The 9,933-nt window shown below is 40.4% G+C and overlaps 1 pseudogene; it reads right to left on the bottom strand.

Annotated features, from left to right (window-relative positions):
- Nucleotides 1-647: 647 nt before the first annotated feature.
- On the bottom strand, nucleotides 648-5,105 carry LOC122150684 (annotated as a pseudogene).
- Nucleotides 5,106-9,933: the final 4,828 nt, after the last annotated feature.

Here is a 9,933-nt window from a genome sequence, read left to right on the forward strand (position 1 = left end):
CTGAGGATCATGGGACTGTTTCTGGACTTGAACTAGTGGCCTGCCGTGTTGCTTGATAATCGTGTGACTGTGTCATTTTACTTATCAACCTTGGATTTGTCAGTCTCAACAACCAGCAGCTGCCTGAGTTAAGAGATACGTCTGGCTCCAGTGGGCTGGGAGCAAGAGACAGAGCTGAAACCCAAGGTTGAGGGGCCTTCACTCAGTCTCTAGAGCTGGCACTTTGATCTTGGACTTAACAACCTCCTAAACTATAAGAAAATAAATACCTTATTGTTAAAGCCATCCACTTGTGGTATTTCTGTTATAGCCACACTAGAGAACCAAAACTACCCCCATAGGGAGGAAGTGGAAAGAGAGTTATTACATTATGGAGATTGCAATCAATATCATGAAACAAAATGGAAAATGAATTTGCTCTGTGAACTTTTACCCAAAACACAATGAAAAAAAAAGAAATGTAAAAACATGAAAGCGAGCAAATGGCCATCTAAGATGCAATTATTGGTCTCTTCCTGTCCAGAGTAAAGAAGAGTGAAAAAAATAAAAGATTCAAGAAAAATTAGTCCAAAAGATTAATTAATAGTCCATGTGAACCACAACCTCCACTACCCTGAGACCAGAGAACTAGAAGGTCATGGCTACCACTACTGATCGTTCTGATTGGGACCACAGAAGATCCTAGACAGAATGGGAGAAAAATGGTAAACAAAATTCAAAATCATAAAAAAGACCAGGCTTACCGATCTGATAGAAACTGGTGGAAACCCCAAGACTGTGACCCTCAGATCCCCTTCAAACCTGGAACTGAAGCCACCCACAGATATCACAACTGACAGGCCTATAAAGTGAACAATAATACTTCAGGGACATACTCCTAAGAACAAGTAACCACACGAGACCAAAAGAGCAGCATTTTCCCAAAAACAAAGCACAGAAAACAGGAAGGGGCAGGAAAGAAGGACAAATGGACATGAGGGGATCTCAGTGAGGAAGTGGGAAGAGTGCTGTTAAATTGATGAAATTGCACCTAATATTATAAAGAAAAATAGATATAATTTGTTAAATGAAAAACTAATTTGCTCTGTATTCTTTCACTGAAATCATAATTTTTTTTAAAAAAAAGCACAGGAAAAATAAATTTAAAAAAGGGAAAAAAACCCAAAAACCCAAAAAACCAACAGAGTGGCTCAAGAATTTTCCACCCTAAGAGCATGGGCCCCTCTCTTATCTCCTACACCACCATCCTATCCACATTCCCCAAATAGCTCACTTAGTGGCTTGGATGGACAAGTATTTATGAGTTACTGGAAAAGAAAGGGTCTTCTTGTCAACTTCAAGAATTAGCACCTCTAAAACAGAATAATCTGTTTACGTATACTTTTCAGAAAAAAACATTCTGTCTTTAGTGAGTTTCCATCTCCAAAATGGTGGCTTTGGTAACTTACTGGCTTAGTCCTTTGTAAGGGACAGCATTCAACTCAGTCAGGGAACACCTAGGCTTAAAGTTCCCAGGCATTCAGAGCTTTCAAACAGTCTTAAAGTTCTCATTTATGTTGCCAATGACTTTTCTTTTCTTTTTTTTTTAATTGTGATTTGGGTGAATGTTTACAGAGCAAATTCACTTTCCACACAGCAGCTCACATACACTTTGTCTCATGACATTGACTACAATTTACCACAATGCAACAGATCCCCTCCTACTTCCTCCCCATAGTTACCTCTTCCCTGTGTCCTTCCCTCCATGGACTCCTGCACCCTGAGCTATGTCTCTGTGCATACACAGCCCTTACGTTCTCCCATGATTGTTCTCTCCAAGGAGCGTATCTACCTAGTATAAATGTTCACCTCATTATATGTCTGTCTTTTGTTTGGCTGGAAGCCACAGGAGTGGGTTCAATTCTCAATCTGATGGGCAGCTAGGGGCCATAGTCTCAGTGGTTCCAGCAGGCTCTATCAGACCAGCAAAGCTAGTCCTTTTTTTTTTTTTTTTTAAATGACTTTTAGTTTTGTTCCACATTGTTCTCCCACTCTATCCAGGACCTCCTGCGTAAAATCCCCTTCTGAGTGGTTGATAGTGATAGCCAAGCACCATCTAGCTTTTCTGGTCTCATAGTCATATAAGCTGCGGATTGCATGGTGTACCAGTTGCTTGGACTAATTGTTTCCATGAATCTTTGGTTTTCTTCATTTTTCTTTGCTCTGGACGAGGAGAGACCCATTGTTGCATCTAGATGGCTCCTTGCAAGCTTTTAAGATCCCAGTTGCTGCTCACCAAAGTAGGAGGTGGAACATGTTTTGTGTAGCATGTTATGCCAATTGAGCTTGATGTCTCCTGCAACTACGGTCCCGAGCCCACAGGTCCAACTACTCGCTTCCTTTGGGTAGCTGGCTATGCCTGAGAAGTGACTACAACCTTGTCCCTTGTCAGCTCTACTATAGACCTGGGAATTCTTACAGAACATACAAATACACTTGTAGAAACATTGTCTGCCAATCCTATACATGGTCTTGGGTACCCTCCCCCTGCATAGATAATACCTAATAGTTTAGCCTGTCCACACATGTATCCAGTGGCATTGAGGAAGAGGAAGACATAGAAAGGTACATAGGAGGTACAGACAACAAAGATGAACCTTTTTGCACATACAGTACTGTGTTTTCAGTGAAGGCAAACATGCAAGTTAGCCTTTCCTCATAGAAGGATATGACAACCCATGGCACTTGCCATTGGCTTCCTCAATAGGGATCAAGTCCATGTTATCAGAGTTTTCCCATTTCGTCAGGATCACAAGTTTGCAGCTCCAATAATCCCCTCCGACTCCAAACTCCAGCAAAACTTTGTGGCTTTACTGACTTTTTTCTTCTTTTTTTGGTTTACCTTCCTCTCCCTTATCTTCAGACTTGGGAGCTCTAGTGGTGCCTAGGGCATTTGACTGCTAACCAGAAGGTTGGTAGTTCAAACTCACCAGCCCTTCCAGGGAAGAAAAATGAGGCAATCTACTTCAGCAAAGATTTACTGCTTTGGAAACCCAATGGGGGTCTCTGTGAGTTGGAATCACTTGATGGCAGTGGATTTGTTTTGTGTTTTGGTATCTGCACTTGCCTTCCTCTGATTTATCTGTCTCATGAGCTATTTTCTGTGACTGTAGAAACCCAGCAATGAGATAGGGGCTATCTAGATTCTGTTCTGGCTCCCACGTGGTGCCTGCAGGTGAGAAACCTTTCCACTTTAGGATGTATTCCACTTTTTTGCCCTTTACCACCCCCACAGTTGAGAGCTTTCTCACTATGCTTTGCTCTTCCTCTTTTCTAGGACTGTCTCTGCTTTCTTCTGGCTTTGCTTTTGCTCACTGTGCCCACCAGCTTTCTGGTGCAAAGGTCCTGCTGTTCAGAGCAGCCCGCAAAAGACAAGGCGAATCGATGCCGAGCTACCAACATGTCGCATCTGGCCTGCGGGGAAGAAGCAAGAAGCAAAGTGGCCTCGATGTAGCCCCTCACTGAAGTGCCATAAGCCAGGCCCCGGCTGACAGCTCTCTCTTCTGCTGAGCAAAAGAGCCTCATGATGTTCTTTAGACATATTGATAAATTTTGTGACATCAATATTGCCAGTTACAATCTCTTTAGTTTATGTTTTAATGTTTCAGTGTAGCATGATTTTAGTGCCTTTGATAGAGATTAGGTTCATAGTATTGGCAGTAAAAGGTGAAAGTGTGTGAATGACTCAATAGGACAGGTATTTGAGCACATAATTTCATGGAGCAGCATTTGTTATTTCACAAAGATAATAAACCATCCTCAGATAGAAGCTGGCTTCTTCTGCTGATAACACAGGGAACACTCATCTCCTAGGTCCACATCTTCCCTCACTCTGTCCTACTCATTTTATTAGAACTCAGTAGTTTTACAATAATCTTCCCTAAACATGAGCCTTATAATTCTGATTCTGATTCTAATTCTAATTCTAATATTTGAACATTTACTTCCATAAGTCTTTTTTCTTAAACTTGATTTTGATTTGAGTAGAGATGGGTAGCAGGGTATTTTAGTTGGGTAGGAACCGGAAGGCAGACACTGTTTGGGAGAGATAAGTCTATCTCTATGTTTGTATCCTACTTCTATTATCCTGAAACCACATGAGTGAGGATAATCCTCCAGACCAAGCATGACCCACAGATTTGGGCCTTGCCAACCTCCACAACCACATGAGCCATTTTTTAGCAGTTCATGAGTTCTGTGAGACACAACAGCTAAATTCAGAACTCTAAGATGAGAGGAAGGCTACAGAGTGGAGGAGTAGTAGTTGATGATAGAGATGATGGGGTGGTATAGCAATTTGGGAAAGTTGAATATTTGGGATACCTTCAACCTCTGCTTCATAAGGACCAGGCTTGTGCTGATCCTTCTAAAAGAAATTATTTGAGCAGTTGTGTGATGCTGAACAGGTTTCAATGGAGCTTTTAGACTAAGATGAACTAGGAAGAAAGGCATGGTGATCAACTTCTGAAAATTAGCCAATGAAGATCATATTGATCACAATGGTCTGATCTGCAGCTGCTCATGGGGATGGTGCAGTACTGGGCAGCATTTCATTCAGTTGTGCACAGGATTAATGTGAGTTGGAGGCTGACAGCTAACAACAACAATTCATAGAAAATATTAGATTTCCTGCCAGTCAAACAGATAGGGATCAGAGTGTTGAGACTGAGATTAGAAAATAAAATGAGACAAGTTGGTGAGGTCATGGCTGTGTCAGTGACATGTAAATTTTGAGTCACTACTAAGGAAACTTAATAGAAAAAACGGGAAACTGCAAAGTAGAAAGAAAATGGACAGTAAAGCATATATTGGAACTAAGTAAAGGTTTCTACATTGAGGCCTTGGGAAGGATGGAGGAAGATGAATCAAGGTGAACCTCGGGTTGGAAACTATACCTGGAAGGTGTGCATGTGGGGAATGAGATACTATATGGATAGGACAGATTAACTGAGCTCTGCTAGAGTGTTCTGTTTTGATGTGTGTTGACTGAAATGCCACGGTGGAGCTAACTGTACCTTTGTTTTGTGGAAGGGCATTCTAGCTAAAGCTGGGTAGTGGTTGTCCATGTTAGATAGGAACTCCACCCTCCCTGTCACTACAGCTCCCACTGTTTCCTAAATCTCCCGGACAATTGAGTGGTCAATTGCCAATTATTTTTGGGTGAGGACTGTTGATTTTTCTTATGATAAACTAAAAAAACAAACCAATTGCTGTCAATGGTGAACCCATGTGTGAACCCATGTGTATCAGAATAGAACCGTGCTTCATAGGGTTTTCAATGGCTGATTTTTTTGGAAGTAGATTGCCAGGCCTTTCTTCTGAGGTGTCTCTGGGTGGACTTAAATCTCCAGCCTTTCTATTGGCAGCCAAGAGCTCAAGTGTTTGCATTACAGAAGAAAATGCATTTTGTGTTTTGCACCTACGTCAGAAGTGGGAATATCAAAGATCAAATTGAGCAGTCTGCATGCTTCAAGAAAAATGGAAGAAGAGATTTAATATTGAAACACAAAGTGAAGAACATCCCTAAGTGTTTAGTTTGCAAATAGAAGCTGTTAAAAACTGCACCTGACCCACTTCTATTACTACTGTGGCTTGTGTGGAGTCCCACGGTAGTGCAAACTGTTGAGGTACTTGGCTGCGACCGAAAGATTGGAGGTGCAAGTCCACTGAAAGGCATGTTGGAAGAAAGACCTGGAGACCTACTTCTGAAAAATCAGCCATTGAAAACCGTATGGAACACAGTTCTATGACACATCTGGGGTCACGGTGAATCAGAAGTAACTCGACCAGATTTTTTTTTCTTAACTGGTATGAGATGTGAAGGCATTTGCATTTCCATCCCTAGTAATACCCAAGGTGCATCCTGTCCAGCTTTAACATCCCATGCAAAGTTGCACAAAGTATGCGAAGTGAGTGGCCCAATGTTAAAAGAGTTCAGGGAGAGAGGACATCAAGATGGTCTGGGAAGTGAGGAAATTGCAACCGGGGAAGTGGGCCTGAACTGGGCAATCTGAGATATTTTACCTGGACATGTCAAGCTAGAAGTCCCAGTTCTGGAGTCAGGATTTTCAGGCTGTCCTGAGTGGCAACCTGCCCCTCCCCCACCCATGCGAGCCCTTGTCACTACCAGTTAGACACAGCATGTCAAGTTGCACCAGAGGAGAGCAAATCTGGAGCCAGCTCTGAGAAGAGAAAAAGACAGAGGGAGAGCAGGTCCTGCTATTCAGAGGAACTTCCATGCCCCTGCAAAGACAGTGTGTTGGAAGGCTTATGGGCTCTGATTTCTATATGGTTTTTGGCATGCCTTCTTAATGAAAAGAAGAAAAGGAAACACTGCAAGGCCTTCAAACCCTAAACACAATGAGCTGGCAGTGGAAGACACAGTTAAGTCACTCCAATAATATGCCAGGCTTGGAATAACAACATCTGTTGCTGCAGGGCAGCTAGAACAGGATGAAAAACAAGAAAAGAAACCTTAGATTTTAATGCAAATAGATTTACAACTTGGAACTCCTATCAGATAACTCTGTAGGTCTCATCAATAGCATGCTTGGCCCTAATTACAAACTGCACAAGGCTAGGCACGATAGCAAGGTAGGTAGAAAGAAACGGTCTCTACACTCTATGGTTCATTTATACTCCATGTACAGAAACACTTCAATGTATTAGAAAAATGTCATGGGTTTTCCTGGCAGGAGGATCAAATCCTGGAAGACTCCCCACACTTTGCACAGGTTTTGCTGTTGTTGCTGCTGTCATTGAGTCATGATAAGTGAGAATTATTTAACTGAACCACTACACTTTATACAGGAGAGGTTATATACATCCCTGTAGTGAGCAGACCCATACACATTTGCAGCAGACATCTCTAAAAGTCTCTCTTTCCAAATATCCTACAAATACTGGAAGTCCTTCAGAGAAAACTCTCAATTGAGTATTAATTGTTCTTTAAACATTAGTTTCCTCATTCATTGTACAGGCATTTCTGCTTCCAAGAAATCTAGGTTTGTAGAAGTGGTAAACTTGTTAACATAAGATCTTTCTGTGATATATCCCTGAACCATTGCTTATTTGGTCAGCTCAGACTCCCCAGATTTGACTCCAAGGCATGTCAGGATAGGGCCAATCTGCAGTCTGTAGGTTGTCTCCTGCAAACACATTAAGCTTTTAGGGTATTTCATTCACAAGTGGAGTTTCTCTACCTGGATTATGCTCCTCCTTCACTTCTGTAACTCCTGTCTGTTCCTTAAGGATCACCAAGGATCACCCATCATCCCTAGCATGCATGCACCATCCTCCTTACTCCTTCCATAGTTCTTGGTACTTACAACTATAGCACATTTCATACACTGCAGCATGGACCATACTGTCCTCCATCATCTGATTGTAGTCAAAATCAAAACTAAACAAATTACAGTTGAGTCAGGAGAATTAGTATTTTAAAACCAAACCTACTTTTGTGTTTTTTGGTACTACCATTGAATCAATTCTTTCTCATTTCTCAGAGCAGAACTGTCCCATAGGGTTTCAAAGTCTGTCAATTGTTATGGAAGCAGACTGCCACATCTTTCTCCTACATAGTGGCTAGTGGGTTCAAACCAGCATTTTGGTTAGCAGCTGAATGCTTTAGCAACTATATGATTAATGGAAAATAGTGTGATGGGATCCACCAACCCTGCATGAATAAAAAGAAGAAACCAGCAAGCCTTAGAGCCCACAGGCCCTGAACCTCCATATCAAAGGGGACATTACTGTCTCCTTTGCTACAGGACTGATGGACCCTCTTTCATTCTCTTCCAAGGGAATCTGTTATGCAAAGAACTGATGGGTGCACCCAAGGCCTTCTCTCCCAAGCGACAGATGGTGTGCATTGCCATTTATTCCTGTTTTCCAATAAATTTCTGGAATTTGGTTTAAAAATTAGGACTGGTAGTGAAGTTGTGGAGAGTGGAAGAAGGACAATCTTGCCTATCTCCAACCAGCGGAATCTGACATTTCCTAGACTGTCAAATTGATTTAGGTTTGTTTGCTTCACTACTCTCCTCTAGTCCTTACTCTGAAGTTGCTGATTCCTTTTTCAACCAGTTTTTGTTCTTCCCTTTCCACAAGTCTTGGGAGGAAACTTAATTTCTCTAAGTTTTCTTTATATGCTCTGTAAACAATAAAGTATCATACTGATGGAAGGTACTTTAAAAATTCTGTGCTTTCCAAGATAAAGCAGGATAAACATAGGACCAGGATACAGACTTAAAACATATCCCTGAGGAAGATGCAGCATTGGAACTCCCTGATAAGGAATTCAAAAGAATTATATTTAGATATCTTCAACAAATTGAGAGGCAGATCAAGGAAAGCACAGTGAAAACCCTAGAACAATTTTGAAAGACAATACAAGAACAAAATGACAAAATAAATGAAAAATTAGAAATGATTCAAAATCTACAGACAGAAATCCAGAAGATTAATACTAAATTTTCAGAAATAGGTAAGACATTAAATGGGCAAAGGACAGAATTGAATCAATGGAAGACAGAATTGGTGAGATTGAAGGCAAATACACAAACACTTCTTTGGAAAGGGATCAATCAGAAAAAAGATCAGGACAAAATGAAGAAAGCCTAAGGTTCATGTGGGATACCATCAAAAGGAATAATCTATGTGTAATAGAAATTCCAGAACAGGAAGACACAAATAAAACCACAGAGAAAATTGTTGAAGATTGGTAGGAAGAGAATTTTCCTGGTATAATGAAAGATGAGAATATATCCATTCAGGAAATCCAACAAACCCCAAACATCATAGACCCCAAAAGAAAATCACCAAGACATATCATTATTAAACTTACCAAAACCAAAGACAAAAAAAGAATCATGAGAGAAATACAGGAAAAATGAAAAGTTACCTACAAGGGGTAACCAATAAGACTAAGCTTGGATTTTTCAGCAGAAACCATGCAGGTGAAAAGACAATAGGATGGCATATATAAGACCCTGAAAGATCAAAATTCCAACCAAGAATTATGTACCCAGCAAAATAAACCATGCAGGTGAGAAGACAATAGGATGGCATATATAAGACCCTGAAAGATCAAAATTCCAACCAAGAATTATGTACCCAGCAAAATTGTCCCTTAAATATGATGGTGAAATTAGGACATTGCCAGATAAGCAGAAATTAATGGAATTTGTTACAACCAGACCAACCTTACAAGAGATGCTAAAGGGAGTCCTTTGGACAGAGAAGCAACAACAGCCAACAACAACTGACCATTAACACACATGATATAACCCAGAAACCAACCCAGCTATGGAAGTATCCAAAATAAATAAGCCTACAAGATTGTAAACAGGGAACCAGAGACATCAATTGACAAATGAAGACAACTACAAACCAAAAAGAGGTAAAACAAAACAAAAAACAAACAAACAAACAAACAAACAAAAAAAAAACCCTGGGTCATTACAGAACTTCTAGATGATAAGGAAGTCAAGACAACTGCAAGATAGAATAGACTGTTCTAAACTTGGGAAGAAAACTATAAATCACAGGGCAACCTCAAAGAAAAATGATAAACCTTCACATCAAAATAAAAAAGAGGATCAGCATAAATATTTAGCAAATACTAAAACAATAGCAATTAAGGAAGTGATAACAAGATTCATAAACAAAATGAACTTAGCATAGAAAATTATATGAAACAAGGAAATTGACATCACAAAAAGCGCATAACGAAAATGACAGCAATAAATTCATATTTGCCAATAATTACTTATCTGGTAAGGGACTTATCTCTAAGATTTATAGAAAACTCCGACACCTCAACAGCAGAGGAATTAACAATCCAATTGAAAAATGGGCAGAAGATATGAATAGATACTTCACCAAGGAGGGTTT

This window comes from Orycteropus afer, unplaced genomic scaffold (genome assembly GCF_000298275.1).
Source record: "Orycteropus afer afer isolate SDZICR_OR568_19922 unplaced genomic scaffold, OryAfe1.0 scaffold00199, whole genome shotgun sequence".
NCBI classification, from domain to species: domain Eukaryota; kingdom Metazoa; phylum Chordata; class Mammalia; order Tubulidentata; family Orycteropodidae; genus Orycteropus; species Orycteropus afer.